This window comes from Chiroxiphia lanceolata, chromosome 9, assembly GCF_009829145.1.
Source record: "Chiroxiphia lanceolata isolate bChiLan1 chromosome 9, bChiLan1.pri, whole genome shotgun sequence".
In the NCBI taxonomy this organism is placed as follows: Eukaryota; Metazoa; Chordata; class Aves; order Passeriformes; family Pipridae; genus Chiroxiphia; species Chiroxiphia lanceolata.
The window spans coordinates 2,155,977-2,175,329 of NC_045645.1; positions in this window are offsets into that span (position 1 = coordinate 2,155,977).

Here is a 19,353-nt window from a genome sequence, read left to right on the forward strand (position 1 = left end):
AGTAATGTGTAGCACTCCTTTTACTCTCTCTCAAGTTGCAGCTTGCCACCAACTTGAGTTAGTTAGAAAAGGCCTGATTGTTCTCCATGTGCAGTGCTCACTCATTACTTCCACGAGTAAGCCATTATGAGTTTGCTCAAACCAGATGCCTGTGCATACCTTGGGGCAAGCACATTTGCCTCTGTCCCTAAGCATCTCTCCTGAGTATATACAAAGGGCAAAAGGTGGTTACCTGTCTCTTTTCCTCTCCCAGCCTTATTTTGGTCTACATGTTGTTGCATCTGAGAACCTTCACGTGTAGTGCCTGGTCTACGTGCCAATAGACAGTGCTCTATTCAGCAGCTTTTTTTTCATGCATGTCTCTTGAAACCAAGACCAGCAACATGAATTCTTGCCCTGTGTGTTTATTTGTAATAAAGCACTCACAAATTCCCTGTACAAAAGCTGTGTTTACTAACTCATCAGAAGTGCTACACTGCAAAACATGTAGCCCCAAACAAGAAGGGAAATGAAGAATATTAGAATATTGCATTCCACTTTGCTTTAAAATCACACTAATATTATGCCTGGAGAGCCCCTTTCTTCCTGGTATTGTTTTCACTGTGGCTTATGGGAGATTTGACATTGACATTCATAGGATCAGACTGTCATCTTTAATCCAACACCTTTCTCCTTAATCCTCTTGTTTACAAAAGAGAAACTTTTGCCAGTCAACCACTCCAGATAAGACAAAGGTAGTGAAAAGATGCAGGAGGGAAGAAAAATGAAGCTTCATGCTCAACTACTAGAACAGGAATTTACTAACAGCAAAGAGAAGCAATTCTGCTCTCAGTAAAACACAGTCCTCTACACAGAAGCACGACACTAATTAACAACAACCAAGCTGGGATGTGCAGCACAAAAGATACAAGCAGCTTATAAAGGCAAACACCTTCTCCCAGAAACCATTTACAGACTTTTAAAGGCATTGGAAAAAAAACTTTGGAGGCAGAGACTGATCAGCAGTCCCAAATCAGTTTATTCTACAGTGATGATATATAATAATAGTAGATACTGTACAGCATTAAAAAAGCAATAAGTGTGCCAGGCCAGGCTTGTCCCCCCTGAAGGCCCACTTTGGATCTTACACACACGAGAAGGTACCTCCAGCACCCCAGAAGGGAGCCACCAGAACAGCTACTGCTAAATCATCATGCCTGACCAGAGGTATCCTGCCCCTGCCAAAACACACATAAGTCTTCCCCTCAGCAGGAGCTTCTCTCTCACCACTTTCCACTGATTGTGGTGTTCTTGGGCAGTAAAGCCAAGATACTGCACTTGAGCCCAGAAGACTGACTGAAACTCTTGGCTCATCCCCTGTTCCACACAGAAGGAAAGAAAGGTGAAAATGCCCCACAGTGCCAGCCCTAGGGCAGGGAATTCACTCACCATGACCCCTCCAGTGATGCAGGTTGGGCTGGGCTGGGCTGAGCCAGAGGGGAAAGCAGCCACTGCAAAACCCGGGCACACGCCCGTCACTGCCCACGCAGACACAGCTCCCATGAGCTCCATTTCCCAGGGGCAGCTCTCCTTTGTGCCCAGCTCCTGTTCCTTAGTGCCCTCTTGCTGAGACAGCTGAATGCCTTGGAGTGACTGAAAGGCTTCACTGACACTGCAGCTGTAAAATCACAATGTAAGAGCGTTAGGGAAGCCCGAGGTTGGCAGTGTGCACGGCAAAGCAAAAGACTTAGAACCGGCTCCTTTTGCCAAAGGAATTAAGGACATTAGCAGTACACGTGTGAAAAAGCCCTTCTGGAATTTCTAATGCACCACACAGGCATTTCCAACCCATCTGGGAGGATATCTGCAGTCCATATTTAGACTTCATTTGGAAATCATGCCCATCCTATCTTATAAAGCAAACCAAAGCTATATACCCAACCCTGTATTAAAATGTGTGCTACATAGGCTGAGCTTTTATGCATTCTAATTTTCATTCCCATTGCTTCTCAATGACATGAATTAATGAGTTCTGGACTTTATTGCAGTAACCAAGTAATATAATCTTGCCATTATGGTACTCTAGTATTGTTTTAAAAAAAGTGAGTGCCAGAAAAAAAATGCAGGCCTAAGCATAAGCCAGGCTTGAGTCCTAATCCTGCTCTTGCAGCTCTGTAATGTGGTTTTGCATGAGGCTGGGGACTTCTGCATCTCATTTTCTGCATCAGAAAGATATGACTACTTACCTACTTGATGGAGTCAGAAATGCTTATGAATTTATAGTCCCATATGTCTTTTGCAAGTTCTTCAGTGATCCTAGAGTTGAAAAGTAAATTTTTCCACTAGATCTCCTAACCACATGAGTATATTTTATTGCTAAGTTGAAGGTTTTCATTTCCAGATTCATCCAACTGTAAAATAACCATACATTTGGAAAAAATCAAAACAATATACTTAATTTGTTCACGGTCAGCTTTGGTTAAACCTTAGTGGGTTATTCATAAAAGCCTAGAATTGGATGCTGCTATTACAGAAGGATAAGCAAAAGGCTATTGGAGACGCAGTCTTTTGTATCCTAGACAAAGACAACAAACCTTTTGTCCATCAGAGCTGGCTCTTCTGATTCACTAATTTTAAATGACACAGTGACTCTCAGGAAATCACGGTCATTCTGCTCCAGAGGAAGGAGCTGCAGCGTGATAGGAAAGGACAAAAACCACTAATATCAAATCCCTCCTGGAAATGAAATGCCTGCTCCACAGCATGAGCATTAAAAGAAAAAATAACATCTACAGTTCTAACCCCACTGAAGCCAATGGTTAAACTCAACAGAGCTAGGCTTTTACTCAGCATGTTTGAATGAGTTATTAAATGAACTTTAGTTGTCCCTAAAAATAAATGTACTGTGTGGATCTAAGTGCAGCTGATGAATAAGAAACCTCAGGAATCTAGCAAATACAGTAGTTAGGGCTAACACCAGAGACAGCACAGAAGGTTGCAGAAGAGAGTAGCTATTAGTGGCCATTTGAGCTTTATGTCAAATCTCAAGGTCTCTCGTGCCATCTACTGGCTTTTTTGTTTGCTTACAATGGTTTCAACCTTTTTCCTCTAGGTTTATTTATAGGTCTGATAAATTCCAGGTAGTTTTATATAAATTCTAATCAAGGTTTGAGGTGGGTTTTTTTCCCCTCTAACCTCCACACTTGATTACTATGTGGGGGTTTTTTTCTGTAAGTATATTACAGTTTGGTACCTTTCTGAATACCATTGCACATTGTCCCCAGAGGAAAAAGACATTGCCTAAGACATTCTTATTTCTGTTGTTGCTGGATAGGCAGTAATTACAGTGCAAGCAGGACTGGAGGAACAGTTTACTAAGAAAATCCAAAGCTGTTTAAAAATAGTACTTACAGTTCATCCTCAATCAGTGTGAGAAGGTTGTCATTTTGGTACCTGAAAATGCTTAATGTACAAAAAAATCTGGTTCTCTCTCTTTTTTTCCCTTGCAGTTCATTTAGCTGTAATTCCCAGTGAACACTTCTACATCTTAATATTATTAAATATGCTTTCAGATGGCATTTGGGAAGCAGGAATTATCTGTACAGATAGATCTGATCACAGGGCTTCCCTTCATTAGTAGTTGTACAGGTGATGTTGTTGATGACAGGCAAGGTTGGACTTCAGGCCCCAGAAGAAGTGTGAACATCCAAGACCCTTATGGATTATTTTGGATTACTCCAATTGCCATCTGCATACTATGGGCAAAGTCAAAACCTTTACAGTAGCAGCTAACTGTGCATCTGATTATCCACAAATACTTGGGTCCTCTTACTGAAGAGCCACATTCTCCACCACCTTTGATGCATTTTATCTTTAGCTAAATTGTGAGTCCTTTGGAGCAAAGTACTAGTTGGAGATTTGTACCATCAAACCCCAAGCCCTGCATAAACTCTGCAAGGTCACTATAACAAATACAGTGCTAAACTAGGGTGCTGAAATAATAATCCTCAAGCTTTTGCCACATCTTTGTTTTGTCTCACTTGGAAAATGGATCACAGTTTCTTTTCATACTGAAGCTTCAGGGCATTCACATGACTCTTAAAATCTTCTTGCTAATGATATTAATTTCAAAACAGAGTAAATGGTGACAAACCATGAAATGTTGTGACTAGCTCCCCTCAGACCTATTTCCATTATTTTTTAACATTTTTTCTTCCATATAGCATCCTAACCTTCACAAGTAGAAGTAACTCAACATCCCTTGTTGACATTATATGAAACAATACTTAAATGCCTTGTGTAAAAGTGGTCATATCTGTCTCTTACATGGTTGAGAATTTACTCTAGCTAGAGCTGCTTTGATGCTGAGAAAAAGGTGATTATAGCAAAAGAAACAGAGCCAAGAATTTGGGCTGAACAAGCTAACACACTAGAATCCTACTTAGATTTCCTGCTTCTGTTGTCAAAACAAAACTATTAATATTCAAGATCTGTTCATGATTTGGGGGATGATATACAGATTAGACTCACTATGGGCATAAGAGATTAACACAGGCTCAGGCTGGTGCTAGAATTGGCAGACAAATGTTTGTCTCACCATGACATTAACCTGTCTACATTACTGCAGGCTCAGTGCAGATACCTCAGGATCTCTGAATGTTGTTTCACCTTTGTGAAATAACACCACTTCTTTTTGATCTACACCAGGAGCCACAGTGCCCCCATTGTCTCTGGTATGACCACTTGCTGTATTACAAGACCTGACTTCCACGTGTCTGAAGTCAGAGCACAACGTTCCCCTCGGAGTGATGCACTGAATTCCATCTATTAAGGAGAGTTAAGCACTTAAGGTGTGATATAAGGTATCTTCCCCCTCCAGCACAACAGCTATCTAGACTATTCAATAGGAAAGGCTGCAGAGGTCATCATACACACCCCATTTCACAGGGCCCTGTGTTCCCTGGGAACAGGTTTCCATACCTGAAACCACCTTCTAGGTTTTGCCCATTCTGAAACACAGCTGGGGGTACAGTGGGCTGAGGACGGAGTCTTACATCTCAGGTGACTTCAACCCATTAAATCATTGTCAGAATACAGGCAGGGAACTGAATGAACATAATCACAGATGCTGTGCTTTTGTGGGGTTCACTGATACAGATTAAGGGGTGTAGAGGGAAGGGCAACTCGTGTGACACTTTTCATGTCTTTACATGTGAGAAGGGGCTGAGCCCTGCAGATTTTCCAGCATTTTTGAGCAGAGGCAAGGCTACCTTTTAGGATGCTGGAGAGCTTTACAGATGATAGACTTTACTATTTAAAGGTATAGAAGGGAGTATTAAGGATTTTTGTCTTGACTATAAGCATCTGCATTGTACGTAAGTCTTTTTCTTTCCTCTCCTCTGTGAAGCCAGGCATCAGTCTCTGCAACACTACAGCTTCACATTGGAAAATCCTGATGCAACCAAACTGAAATGCTCCAGAGGAATTAATTGGTGACCTTGCCTAACAGACCAAAATAAATCTGGCAGGCAGGTCTCCCCCTTTGCCAAGTCCTCAGCTCCCCAGCTGCAGCCATACGGATTACACCGCTCCCTGGGCCGGGTAGGGTTGCCAGCTCCAAGTCCAGCAACCAGCCAACTCCCCAGCGCTGCCTCCTGCCTTCAGCTTGGCTCTGCAGGCTCCTGAGCGTGCCCAGGGCCAGCTGGTTAGCACCAGGCAGACAGGGAACCTGGCACTGCCCCCACCCTTCGGCCAGCTGGTGGATCGACAAAATGGATTGCTCCACTCATGAGAAACGCTGGGATGCCGACACCCCCCTCCTGCACGGAGCCAGGCACGATGTGACAGCCCCAAACTTCCCTGGGACAGCCCCAAACTTCCCTGGGACATGGATTCTTCCTGCAGCACCTGCGGGCTGCTCTCTGCCTCACCTTCTTCACTCGGCCAGGGGACACACACAGGAGCTTTTCAGGGGCGCTGTGACCGAGTCACTTCATTTATATTGCTGAAAGGACCTGAAGCTCAAAGCATTAACTTTTTTGTGCATCATTTGGTATTCCATTCCAGCTTTCCCTCAGTGAGTAGGCACAGACCAGCTGAATTAAAGGTCACAGTTTAGGTTATAGGCACAGGCAAAGCTCTGTGCTTTGTGCTCGACCAAATCTGCAGCTTTACATCAACAAACACCTAGAGAGAGAACCCTGGCCTGACCAAGCAGAGTCATAGCTCAGACTATAGTAGTGCTTTATATCATGTCAATATAAATACAATTAAGAAGGATTTCTCATTTCGTTCAAAGCTTCTACCACCAACTCTAAGGGCAAATCCTTTATGGTACAAACATTTGAATGTCACCTTCATTCACCTGCTGCACATTTTCAACGTGGTACCGAACAGTGGTTGAAATGTGTAAGGTTTTGCTCCTCCTGAACCTGTTCCTCCCTTAAAAGTCTCATTTTAAAGGTGTTTTTTTAATGATTTACATGTGCAACTGATTTGTTTCGAGCTTAGATGATCAGGACTCTATGCCTGAATGGCCCCACAACAGCAATATAAATATTTTCTGTAATCGTGTCCACCCCTTCACCACTGTTCCAGTCATCAAGTCCCCTTTTAAATGCAGCTCCATATGGAGCAGAAGAGACAAGCAGTGCCACCACAGCTTACATTTGCATAACCTCTGTGCTGCAGACAGTGTGAGATTTTCACAACTGCTAGCTGGGAATGTATTTGTTTAGCCAAGCTGCCAAAACTCATATTTTAGCTTGAGAAGTCCTTCATCTGCTGCACTTCCCTGTTCCACAAGCACTTCATCCTAAGGCAATCAAGGTGGTAATAAATAGTACCTTTTAAAAACCAATAGCCCCGAGTCATGGGTGTTTGGAATACAGATGAAGTGGGATCACCCAGAGTCACCCCCCTCAGGAAGATACCTGGTAATTTCCACATTACATCATTCTTGACTTTCATCCTTTTCCTCAATAGTTGCACAAACAACACCGAAAATATTGAACCTTGCTGTTTTCCTCCACATCAACATGAACTCTGGAAGAAAAGAAAAAGAAGTTTCTTCTGCCACAAAAATGCTGATAGATCTTTTAAAACATCGTATGAGAAATAAAATACATGGCATAGTCTGCCTTACTTTTCTAATGACTCAAGTCTGAAAGCTGCAATAATTTTTCTGAATGACAGACTGAGAGGTTTTCTTGCCTGGTGATCACACAGCAATTTCACAGCTACTGGGTTTCATTACCCCTTTCCCTCCCCAAAAGATTTCCTTCATATGAAAAGACCTTTCCTACTTTAAGTTCTTCTCTTTGCCTGAATTCTTCATTATGCTATTTGTAGGGCTTATTTTTCCCTTGTTAGGCAGTAAGCAGGGTTGTCATGAAAGCACTACATAATCAAGTGTGTCTCAACAAGCTGAACAGATTCCTACAGCAAACTCCCAGGAAACCCAACTGCAGCCCCCCCTGCCCTCACCAGCTGCTGCTGTGCTTGTCTTCCAGATAAGAGACTTGGTGATCTCTTCCATGGCCTTGCTCTTGAGGGAATGGAGCAGCAGGAAAGCAGGTTTACTCGCACTTCACCCTGACTTCTAGGTGAGAGGAAGCCTTCCCTGTGCAGTTATATGCTCACACTAGAGGCTGATAAATAAACCAAACCATAAATCAAACAACAGAATTAAATAAAATCACATTAGAGATGTTTTCTGCTGAGGCCCCTCTTGGCTGGCTCCTGGGGGTCCATCAGCTGCAAACTCGCTGCCACTAGAGGGCAAACGTGACCAAGCCATTTAACAAAATTAATCCCTCTGCATTAATACATAATCAGGTTTAATTATGGCTAATTTTGTGAGAGGAAGCCTCTTTGTCTAACTGCAACTTCAGAAAAGATACAGTAATGGTATCTTCTACCAGAGACGTCGATGTCAGACACACTAAAAATATTCACAGTTGGAGCTCTGCCAAAGCACATTGCCACTTCATTACGCGTCCCTAAAAACTTTATAACTGAGCATGTCAAACGCTCTTCTCAAAAATTCAAGTAAAAATATGGCATCTGTATTGATGTTATTCAAACCAATACCAGTGAAAACAAACTAGATATTTTTCACCTTACGGAAAAGAATTATTTTGAAAAAAATACATTGACAGGAACCAGTCAGAAGGTTTCCAGAAAACTGTTGAGATCCTGCTCTAGGTGTCTGCTATTAAGGGAGGAGGTGATACAATGAGACATCTAGACTGACTCCCTCTAAAAGGCACTTGCCTGGCTTTCATCTCCTTCTGAATGAGCACATAGGCAGCTCAAGTCTCACTCAATAACTCTTCATAATGGCTTCAGGGTCTGTATGAGAAGTTAGTCATTATCACATAATATGGGCATTTAGGTATTCAACTATTCAAGATACAGAGGGTAGTTTCTAGCGTAACAAAGTGAAAGGAAGAAAGTAAAGAGCACTGTAACTGAAGATGTAATTTAAACTGTGAGGACGAAACAGTATTTGTTCGATAATTTCTTGAAAGATTTGTGCGGGTGATTTTCCTAATGGAAAGAAATTATGGGTTTAGAAAGATCCTGCAGTCGTACAAGCCTGCAGAATTGGTATCAAAGTTCAGAAGCTGGTGAGTTTGTTCTCCCTTTAATGTAAGCAAGGCAATATTTTTCTACAAAGGGAGGTCCAGCTTCCTAACTGCAATGAGATGCAGTCTCTGGAGCTGCATTTGCCTCTGGTATCAGGAAGTGTGACGCCCCAGCATCAGGATTTTACAAAGATTAGCCCAGCAAGCACATAAAATGTCAAAAGCTACAGGAAATTTTCAGCATTTTCCTTCAGCTCCTCAGAAGGAAAGTTGTCAAAGTAGCTGTCTGCTAAACATATCATCTGACTTACTATAGAAAGAAGGATGTCAACACTGCATGTCAAATCCAACACTGAGATATATTTTTTAATGGGCAGGATCTGACTTAGACAGATCCCAAATCTCTCTGCAATTACCTACATCTGTAGGAAAGGCACAAAAGGATTTATCTTAAAGAGCTCTCAAACTGTTTTCCAGCCCTGCTTTTTGTGACAGAAGCAAAGTAAAAATCTTGGGAAAATATTTCCAGAGGCATTGTTTGAGGAGACTGTAAGTGCTGGTTCCTTCCACGCCTTCACACCAGTGGCAGTGCCACTTGGGTGCAGTTTGGACAATGACATTTGCTCTCAACCTGTCCTGGGGGTCTGGTGACCCTTCCCACGTGAGCTCCAGCCCTCTGTCAGCACTCAGACACCACGACACACAGCAGCTCTCAGGAGAGGCTATTCTCATCTGCCACTACACCTTCAGAGAAAGTGTTTTGGATAATGCAATGTGAAGTACAGCAGTATCATCCTTTTTTTGTGTGCGCGTCATCTTTACCCCTACACAAGGTATGTACAGAGCCCTGGTGTGCCTTTTTACAAAAATTTCATGAATGTCCATAGAGGAGAAAAAAAAAAAAAGGAGACCCGAGCGTTTATGATTCAAGCAAATTTTTTTGCCTTTGCAACTATTCTCTGCTGGGTTGGATTCACCAAACATTCAAAAGTGTGCTTTGGTGGTCCAGGGAAGCAAAATTCTGGACTGATTTCCTTGTGGAATCTTGAGTGGAACACTGAGGAACTGCTCCCAGTAAAGCCAGCAGAGTGAAAGTGTTAGGGAACGAGATTTAGTGTTGTGCTCAGCCAGCACAGCTCACTTCCTTTCTCCTCCTTTCCCTAATTAGACATGAAAATTAAAAATAAAAAAAAAATAATAGAGGGAGTTTTGTAGAAGGTGATTGTCTGAAAACATATGAACAAGATTTTGTTCCTTCTAGAAGAATCCTCAACTGAGTGGGTAAACTCCTGCCCTTCTGGATTGGGCTGGATGCAGCAAGTCATGCTGGCCCTTACTTTTCCTAAGCTTCTTTTCTCCTTCTCTGCTATCATCAGACAATTTATTCTTTAAGGAATATTTACAATTTCAGCATATCTTGATTTTTTAGAAGGGAAAAAAGACTTTGAAGAGCCACATGCCTTATGGTTTCAGGGACAAAAAGTATGGCAGAAATGGAATACAACTGCATTCTGCTTCTCAGCTGATGTGCTTGGGTACATGGCCTGAGCACCTTCCTCAAGAAAAGGGAATGTTTTCCTCATTCTAGAGGAAGGGAAAATCTGGTGCCAAACAAATGGGCAACCTTCTAGGAACTGCTCCCCAAGCAGCCTCCCTGCAATTGCTTCTGGTTGAAGACCGCACAAGGATTCAGTTTTTCACAAAGGCATTAGGTAGAAAAGCTTTAATTATTAAAAGAGTGTGAATTAAGCAGACACTGTGCTGCACCTACAGTGCCTTGGTGAGAAGGCGCTCTGCAAACAGAATTATTATTTCATCAACACAGTAGACTCCTCACTTAATGGCTCACTAACTGGGCCAGAGATGAGATTCGATGTGAAGAAATCAATGACTCAAAGCAAGAGATTCAGCAAATATGAAACACCTAGTGCTTAGCTCTTAGGATTGCATATTGTCTCCTGTGGAAGTGACTCGTATCATGCAGGGAGAAAATAACACTCCTGCTGCTGCGTCCAGCTGTATCCATAGGAGATAAGACTGAACTGGTGCTTGCCAGCACTAGAGTCCCATACTTTAGGGGGGCTTTATTTGCTTTTTGGTGTTCTCCTTCTGTGCTATATCTTCTAAATTAATAAGCACTGCTACTTCACGTTTCCAAAATGGTCTTACTGGTGTCTTTTTTTTCTTTTTGTGATTCACGACACGAAAGTCAGTATTTCTTAGTAATGGTAGCCTTGTTTTGGTGTCCACCAGATGTACACATCAATCAGAATGACTCTGCTGTACCGCAGAGCAGGAGCACCAAAGGGCATCCTGCAAAATTAAATGGGGAGAATAATGAAGTCCTTCACAATTCCTCTCTGTTCTAATCATTATAACAACTCGGGAGAGCGGAGAAGATATTTTCTACATGTGGCTATAGGTGCATGACTCTTCTTCAGACAGCTGGCTAGAGGGTAAATGGCAAGAGCAATAAGTATCTATCTCTCCTCCCCGGGAGTGAACATGATTCATGGATGAAGAATACTTTATTTTCCTACTCACCAGCATGCTGAGGCTTTACTGTGAAATTACTTCTTAAGTTTTCCCCTTCTCTTCAGTGCTAATTTAGGGATATAAAACTCACCACACTGGCTCGCTTTTCACTGAAGTGATTTCAGCTTCGCTTCCAGATTCTCAGGGAAAATCTCAGCTTTACATTCATCAGCTCCTAATGAAAAACAGCGAATCCGACCCTGCAAAGAAAGGTTCTGGTGTAGCCAGGAGTGTCTGTGGAAAGAGAGAGAGGTGAGTTAAATTGCAGAGGAAATCCTTCATTAATAGCGCCAAAGGACTGTACAAAACCTAACTAATTCTCTGAACGAAGGAAGGATTAATATCCCATTTTATGGGGAGATAACAGAGCAAACACCCAGGAAAATTAACAGACCGGATCGCTGTAGCTTCAGTTCCACATCCATTCCCACGGATGGAGAGCCAAATTCAGGCAGAATCTCCTCTATTGGAATGGTCGTTTGTTCATTTGTTGCAATAGAAGGAACAGCCCAGCAAAATTTCACACAAGCAATTTTCCTCAGAATATCCCATCATTTCTCATTTGGATTTTTTTCCTCTCAACCTGCACCTTTACCAAACAGGACAGTCAACAGTTAACGTGACAGAGAACAATTATAAATTGCACAGAACTGTGTGGAAACCAGACTGACACCTTCCATGTTCTTTTGAAGGTGATCTGTCTTTCTGACACACCTTTCTGGCTGCTTTTTGTAGGATGGGATAATGCAGCACAGAAACACAGCTTTGCAAAATGGCAGCTTACAGTGCCTTCCTCGAAAAAAGCAATAACCTTTTTCTACACGTAATTGCACTAAATTCACCAAGAGCACATAATGGACAGGAATACAAAATGAATCACAGCATTTCTATATGAAACAGCTGTTCCATGAACTGGCCATGATGATTTTTGACTATACGACTGCATCTGTAGTGTGGAAACAATTAGCCAGAAGCAATTATTTATCTTGGGTTGTCACACTTGTTTTATCAGCTCTTTAGGGGGTTCTCTTGTAATCATAGAACTTGCAGAGCTGAAAAAGCAGGATTTTCCTACTCCATTTGGACCAAGAAATAAAGCACAAATCAACGACAGTATGTTTAAATAAAATTTGTGCGATCCAATTTCATCCATCATTCTCTTCCTTTCCTTGTTAAGACAAAAACACTACATTCTCTCAAAGACTCAGGAGATCTCAAAATATATTTAGTAGTCACACCAGTATACTGGAATCAGGAGAATGCAAATAAATCCCATTCTTCATTGCCTCATACTTTCCACTCCTCTAATTTGCAGTGGTAAATTTGAAATCCGAATAGTCTCATTTTTCAGAAAGCTCTGAGCACTCCCGGGTGCCTTTTGCAGCCACTGGGACGTGCAGCTGTGACATCCAACACCTATGCAAATCTGGGCCGAGTTATCTGCAGTGACACAACTAATGCAGCTGAGAAAAAGAGTTGCTTTGCCATCTCACCGGGGAATGAAATCTCTGTAGTGAGCTGCTGGCTCTGTTAGAGGTAACTCCACCACATTATAATAATGTAAGCAGCCTTAGGAGCAGGCTAAAAGTTATTAGGAGGTTGATTTTCAGAGCATATCAGGAGAGGATATATGGCACCGCTGCGCATTCAGGAAATCATGTTCAGGTTTTATAAACCACAAATGCAAATAAGGCCTGGCAATCCTTATACTAGGAACGCATAAATAGATTCAGCATGTGCAAACCATTGTGTAGCTCAACTGGAGAATTAATACCGTCCAGGAACAGATATGCCAGAGGAGTAAGAAGTTTCTCAGTGCCCAGGACAGTCATATCAGGCTTTCTAATTTCACATGGCTGAAACAAGAACCAAGACACAAATGTTGTTGACATTAGACATCATTTTGCAGGACATCCTGAGCAGTTAGCCAAGTGCAGCATAGCTGCACAAAAGCACTTGCTGTCACTCGTTATTAAGTTATCTGGCTGCTTAGGTATGGACCACAGGCTCTGGACAGTTGCTCTGAGTGCTCAGTTTGCAAGCAATAAGCATCATTTTTCGGGGAAACTAGCAAGGGTGAGACTGCTCAAGTATGTATTAAAAGGCTGTTTCCTTTCAGAGCTGAATTCAAATTTGGGCTCATGCAGTTCTTTCAAAATCAACTTATTTGTTTTATCTTTAACCTTTTTTTCTCCCTTTTTTTTTTCTTTTTTAAGAAGCATTTTTTGAACGTGTTAGCAGACAGGGGATCTGATCATGTTTTCCCTGCTGACATATTCACCAGTCTCCTGTGCTGAATCCTAATTCACTGGGTGCTGCCCCCACTGCCAGGCTTGTGCCCCTAAACGGTGCCAAGCGCTGCTCCTGCTCTGACTGTGCTCCTGCTCTCTGGGCACAAATCCTGTTACAGGAAAGGGGCTCTGGGTGCAGCTGCCATAGGTGCACAGGACAGGCAAAGAGCTGAAGTGCACCTCATCCTGAATGCAGAACACGAATGCTCTGCCTCACAGCTCAGGGGGTAATGAAAACTGAAGACACAAAGGGATTTTGCACTAGATTTCTGAAAAATCCAAGCTGAGCTGACAATCTAAGCACTTCTCTGTCAACAAAGGCTGCTTGGGATTTACAAACTAGCTGTCCCTCCTGAAGAGTCTGATTTATTTGGTACGCTTTGAGCAGTCTTAATGTATGCCAAGTTTTTATTCACAGACATGGCCTTTTACATAATATCCGAGTAGAGTATTTGCTCAGGAAGTGGTAGACCTGAATTCCAGGCTTTTCCCTGCAGAGGAGGGCTGAAAGCCCAGCTTCCACCTCCCGCAGGAAAATGCAGAGCCCACAAAGAAGCACAAACCTGGATCCGATAGAAGAGACCCGGGACCCGGATTCTGCTCCCTGGGATGTTCAAACGTCTAACATTAGATGGCATCTGGATTAAAAAACAAAATACAAGCCAGAAATAATCAAGGACACAGAGGCTGGGACCAGGAATACATCAGTCTTGGCCAAGCTCCATAATCACTAGGTTAGATAATGATGCCAGTCCTCTTGGCAGATCTTATTTGCAACGTGCTAGTGCAATTATATTGCTTCAGTTCTGCAGCAGTTTGAATGTCTCTGCACTGCCCCTCCATGGTACAGTGCAGTCACACTTTCTTCTCTTTTCCTGAATTAGTTTGGTACAAGCTGCCTTTCCCTTCCCTGGGTCAGAGCCAATTTATCTGTCATCATAACATTAATGTAACTACTACTGCTTCACTATTATTATACATTTCTAAATTGGGACTGTACATATCCTTGTATCCATGGTACTGCCTGCACCTGGAACAGGAATATTCCCCGTTTAATTCCAAAGATGTTCCATGATTACAACAGTCATCCATTTAATTGGGGCATCATCCCCTGTTTCAAATAATATTTAAATAGGTCACAGCTAAAGGAGAGCAAAATCGAGAATCTCCTATCCAGGAAAAATAACCTAGAGTATTTCAGAATAAATATCCTCAAGATTTTAGAGTAAAGATGATTTGACAAGGAATAGTATGTTATAATTCATCTGCCCTTATCTTTATTAACACATCTTACCCTCCCTACAACGGGAATGAGATTTTCTGGACATCAGCCCAAGATCAGGGAGCACGCAAGAGGCACTGCTTCATTCCTCCTCCTCGGATGGAGCTTTTGCTGTACAAAGCTTTCTGCCTCGTGCCCAAAGTGCCTGTGTGATGGAAAGGACATTTCCTCCAGCTTGAAGTGGCTCTGAGCTTTCAAGAATCCCACACCAGCTTTCAAGAATCCCACTCCCAACTCTACTGATCCTACAGGGTACCAGGACACCCAAGAGTTACACACCCTGACTGCAAGCATAAAACATCTTCCATCCCCTCAGAGAATGAGCCCTCAGTTGTACTCTGTGCAATATCCCATCTAACTGAAGCACTTTGGGCACAGGTGCACTCAGACCTGCAAGGCACTTCGATTTCACAGGCATGCACAAGCACCTAAGATTTAAGTATCAAAGACACCTAGATAACCTTCTAGGAGAACATGAGTCCACTTTAGTTAATTCTCAAGACAAGCCACTTGCCCAACCACAGTCACAAGTGGTTGTTGCAGGGTCTGACTGCCATGCAAGTTACCTCAGTATCAGACGCTTGCAAAGAGCCAGGAGTTACAGCAGTGCAACACTAAAAGTGGGTCACCAGAGTTTTTTGACATTAATCTGCCTTTGACTCACAGCCCACAAGATTTAGATCCTTTCCAAGGAAGTCTGCCACACTGAATGTGCAGTTTTTAAAACTTGATGTTAAGGCTGGGCTATTATTGTGCAGCATGTGCTGCTTGCACAGCAAGATGAGAGACTCGTTTCCAGAATGAGGGTCAAATTTATAAACCTGCATACAGTGCATTGTCTCTTACTCTAATAGGATTTTTTTCCTTCACACCCTTTCCTGTTAAATGCAAAGTGAAATTCCATTTCATCTTTAGTAAACCTTTCAGCTGGAATATAATTTTGACTAATAAAACCTTCATAAACACCGTCACTTTTATTATCTATGACTGCAACAGTCAGACCTTGATAACAACACTTGGCATGACTGACAGCAGCAAGGTAACCATGGACACTGCTCTTATTAAGAAGAGATAAAAAATTGCATTCCAGTAATTTAGAAACACTTCTTTTCTCTTGAAAGAGAAAGTGAAAAAAAAGCATTTACAGCTATATTCCCATGTCAGATACCATGCCTATTACTAATAACATTAATATTGTTATAGTTTTAACAGTGGTGCTTGGAAACACCAGCCTAAGGTCAGGACTACTGAGGTCAGACAGAAAGGATGGTCCTTGTCATTCAAGAGTTGGAACAAACAAGACAAACCAGTAGAAGAAAATTGGGTTTATTTCCATTTTTAAGATAAAGGGAAAGAAGCACAAGACGACAGATCTTTAACTAGTCTCATGGATTTTGTCACCTTTGAAATGACTTCTTCTGTATCTATTAAGCATAACAAAGGCATCAAAAAGCACTGGACTAGTCAGTCCTGCCCAAGTAACATCATATCCATGTCCCCACTAATCTTTTGCATTACTTATAAACTTTTTATAGTCGTATTTTAAATAACAGTTTCTATAAAAACTGATCACAGAGTAGACTGTTGTGCTGACATTTTTATGGTCTACAAAAACATCTCAAGTTCTGGAATTTCAGCAAACTGCATCCCTTAGAGAGTACATTAATTTTATCTGTGCATTTTCCTAGCCAACTTGCCTTTTCCTCTTTGTGCATGGGTGTCAAAAACTGGTATTTGGGTTGACCCAACTCAAACCAGCTGTTGGTTTTCTTGTTTGAATTATTTTTCTATCACAAACCACTTTTGCCCTTTGCCCTTCTCCACACTGACAGCTTTGCCAGAATAAATCTTTGCTGTTCAGCCAGATGCAAAAACAACCCACAAACAAGGCTATTGTCCTTTTTTGGCTAGGTATGCGTAGCCCAGACTGCAAAGTCCTGACTGGTGTGTCAGGCTGTTTTCACATCTCTTATTCTGTATTCCAAAAGGTGTCTTTGAATCATTAGGTCATCTACCTGTAAAGAAGCCAAAATTTTCATAATGATGCTAAAAAATAAATCTCCATGTGGCAGGATGCATACACTTTGCCTCAAATATGTACAGCATCATCTCCTCTCAGTCCCAGACAATTTAAAAGATACTTTCCAAGATTTCCTGAGCAATCTAAATCCTGGCAGAATAAATATGATACAAAAGATATAAAAGGTAATAAGCCTGTAATTCATGGAAGCCCATGAAGTGCTCCCTAACACTGGTTGTTTTGAAATTACTTCTGTCATGGTGGCAAGCAAGTGTCTGTGCTCTCACCTGGAAACAAAGACTGAGTTATTGTCTCTGATGTCGGGGGAATGTTTTAATTTCTTGTGTTACTGTCACTTGAAAGTGTGTCCCCCAGGCTGCAGACGGAGAAACAGGGCTGGGGTTACATTCCCCATGGAATTATGTGCCTGAACTCTATACCAAACTCGTCACTGGAGGTCTCACAAATGACTTCATAAATACCAAGAGTTGGGTTCAGCTGTTCAATGATAGATCTCATTGCATGTTTCTTGAAAATATGCTGTATAAGGGCTATTTCTTTGGAAAAATAGGTTTCTTCATGCAGCATTTGCTTCTAAAGGAGGGTCTTTTTCCACTCTGCACAAACCGGGACATATCAGGTTCATTATGTCCCATCCCTTCTTAAAACTACCACTGGAGAAAGAATGGGATTTTCACTAAGATTTTAGCTGGTCAGAGAATGGGATGTAGAAAAACCCTCCCTGAAATGGCTGAAAATGTCAAACATTCCCTACGGTCTCTAAGTTTCAATAGGGAAATGAAAACACCAGCAGCTTGAAGAGGCAGAAAAATCACAGAATGAAGAAGAGATTCCCGAAATGAGGTGGCTTTCACTGTTACTGGTTGCACAGAAAGAAGATACATTAACCTGCTTCCTCAGCTTGGTAGCTGGGTGACAGGGTGTTTACATCCAGCCCAGTCTAGATAGGTAACATGATAAATGTTCTAGAGGCTTACACCTTGTTTCAGTAGCTCAAATCTAGTAAGAATCCACCTTCACAGTATGTTTAGGCTTCAGAAGCACGAGAGGGTGGCTGAATGTTTGTACTGACTCTTTCTGGAACAGTGCTATTGCATATCTGGGGCTCTTCGGAATAGAGATCAATATTATTTGTACAGTCATTTTATAATAAACTCTGCACCATGGTAAATCTTCTCAAGTTGTACAAGAAAATATTAAATTACATTACTTAAGAACCCGTGGTGCTAAGAAACACCCATTTTCTTCTCAGCAACACTGCTAAATATATATAGAACACAGATACTGCCTTTATACCTTCATTAACACCTCATTCACAAGTAAGTAGCTGTGTAAGCACAGGTAGCAAAGTACTAACACCTCAAAAGTCAAGAGACCCTCAGGAGGATGGAGAAAGAAGCCCCATCCATTCAGACCCCATCTCCCCCACCAAAGGGGACAGCACACAGACAACAGCAGACCAGCAAACAGGCAAACTAAAGCCTGAGGTGGCATTCAAGCAGCTCACAGCTCTTGGTGCTACAGTTCTGTGCTCACCAAGAAGTACCTTCTTGTCCTTGTCCTCTGCCACTGCTTTGTTCCCATAAAACAACTCTCGCTGCAGCAGGGCTCAGAGAGCAGAGATCACACTCCTTCGTCTTCCCAAACTAATGTCCAAAGTGAGAAATAACAGGAAAGTTAGAAGTAAAAAAAATTCGCACAAATGCATGAATTCTCTGCAGTTCAATGCCACAGGACATCAACAAACCGAAATACTGCAGCTAGTCCCACTGCTTACCCAATGTACAAGCAAAAACTCATCGGAATTCAGGCCATACAACGTAAAATCTACGGGATGAGAAAATCAAGTTCCTTTATCTCCCGCAACGTGGTGGTTGGTGCAGAGCTCGGCACACAAATGCTGCTCACCCCAAAACCCGCTGCAGGGGTCACCTTCCCGGGATGTCACCACACCTGTGGTTTGGACAGGCACAGAAGTTCCTGCTGCTGTGACCCACAGCTCTCCAAAGACACACCACTGATACAAATCACGAAGAAGAAATGTTCGTTCCTAAAAATTTGCTTTTGTTTCCACTGGGTTCCATTCAAGTGTTTTACCAGCACGCTGAGGATTGTGCTGCACATCTCTAATGGTTTTCTACTTTTTTGGTGCATGTTTTTCACCCAAAGTACATGAATGTTACGCTGCCAGTAATAGATTATCAACCACTGAGGCAATTAACAGCTTAAGTAAAAAACAGAATTTTTTTTAAGTTATTAATCCACACATATGTAACATTAGAAAGAATAACATCATATATATCACATAAAACTTAGACCTTCACTTTTCTGATTCTTATTAATTAAAAAAAAACCCACATATTAAAAATGGGGAAAATAAAGATATTAAAATATCTTTATTGTCTTCAAGGCACTGTAATTTTTAGATAATGTTATTCTCCTAAACTTTAAGTTGTGCTAAGATTTCTCTCTCTACTTCCATATTTTTCTCCTCAGTTACAGATCATGCATTTCCCCAACTTTTGCTTCTACTTCAAGTTTGATTTTTCCTAGGGACGGGTTTGTTCAGCAGCAAGCAGGCAGTCATTTTAGTTTCTTTATTCCCATTTTCCCCCATTCTCTTCTGTGGATTTAAAG